Raw genomic sequence first — 1861 nt, forward strand, 5'->3', positions numbered from 1 at the left:
GTAAGATCGGTGAGGTTTGAATCGAAAAGTGGGACTGAAACAATTCAGAACACTGAAACTGGGAGGTCACATTTCTCATCAGCTGCAGGAGACACAGAGCCAGAAGCTACTGACGCTGTGTGCCCAAGTAACAGGCATACTGAAAAGCATGCCTAATTGGAATCATTAACTTATCATCACTTACCTGTGTTAACACAAACATAATGGAAATGTAGCAACTGCTGTTAACGCCAGGTTGGTAATTCCTCAGTGAGCCATCTTCCAGGGAAAGTAAGACATGCACTGCAGAAATTGACTGAAGATGTCTTCTTCAATCTCAGAAAAGAGGACTCAACCTGCTCTCTTCTTGGCTAATTAAAACTGATTAGCTCTTCCTAGATGAACACATATACTGTACATACAGACACCCTCATGTCTTGAGCACAACACCCTACAGGATGACTACGAGACCTAAACCAGTGAATTCTTACAGCCACCTGTGATGGGCTTTGCAGAACACTTCTATTTGTTCTGTTATTCTGACTGACTGTCCACTTCCAGAACAAAGACATAAAAAATGAGTGAACTAACACTGTGCTTATTAACAGAACAGTATTTATACCCTTACACTTCAGTGCAGCTACATAGAAAATATGAGGATCCCCAAGGCAGCGCAGTGACTTAAAATGCTCTCCACAAAATCCCATGCAGTCAACAAACCCCATATAAACTAAAAACCTCTGGAAGTAAGGACAAAATGTTTGAGAACTTGAAGGCAGACATTACAGACAAATTAGCTGTGAGCAGGGACTCACTGATGAAATACAAAGGCAATTTAAAAATCATGCTCCTGGCACTGCTGCCCCTCACACCTGTGGTGTTTTCTTGTTGGTGTTTTTTTTTTTCTTTTTCCCCTTTACAAAATGTCTAATCTTTTACATAGTAAAAAAATGAAGCTCAGAACAGGGCACAAAAGGAGTATGTGCTCTTTTTGAGTATAAATTGTCAATTTTTAGGACTACAATAATTGCTGTCTCTTAACTGTCTATAAAAACCAAGGTTAACTGATACTCTGTAATGAGAGAAAACTAAATCTTAGATCTTCATAGTTCATGTAATCAAATCGTATTTTGTGAATTGCCTAGAGTTCTAAAATGCCCCAGCTTTATAAACTGAGTTTCATATACTCTAAAAAAGTAAAAAACAATCTTTTGCCTATTCTCTCAATTTTGGGTATCAAATCACTTTGCTGTGAACTGTGCAATGTCAGTGTGTGTTAAACACAAAACTTTCCAAAAGGGACTGGCTGAAATCTGTGTTTTTGAGGGCTGGCAAACAAAATCTGAAACTACAACTGAAAACTGGGAAAATATGGGGAAAATGTTTTGTGATGATGGAAATGGTGAAATTCTCACAGAAAAAATGAAGTTGACCATTGTCAATTTTAAGCTAAGAAAAGCTACTGCTACTTTGCCTCTTCTTTCCCTTATATATATTTTTCCATTTACTGTGCGATGTTTAGACAATAGTTAATTTTACCAAGATACACATACATCTGCTTTGTGTGGATTTGCACTAGTTGTGCCATGGTACCATTTACACACCAATGTCACGTGCTATGTGATCATGTGGGACATTCTGTCCAAGGAGCCTGTAGTGGTTTTGAATCTAGGCCTTCCTTGGTGATCAGGTCGTAACCAAGGAACCAAGGTCATGTTCCCAGTATTCCATACAATTTTACGTAAGCAAGAGTATAAATAAGGAGAGAGAGGAAGCTCTCGCTCTCTTTCTTCCGGCGGACCCAAGGTGGAGGTAGCTCTGCTGTCGCTCTGCCCGGGTGAGGGAGTGAGGCCTGGCGCGTCTGGTTGGCCTTGAGAGGCGG

Source organism: Empidonax traillii, unplaced genomic scaffold (assembly GCF_003031625.1).
Source record: "Empidonax traillii isolate 1590-97213 ecotype Southwest subspecies unplaced genomic scaffold, ASM303162v1 scaffold329:size853407, whole genome shotgun sequence".
Lineage (NCBI taxonomy): Eukaryota > Metazoa > Chordata > Aves > Passeriformes > Tyrannidae > Empidonax > Empidonax traillii.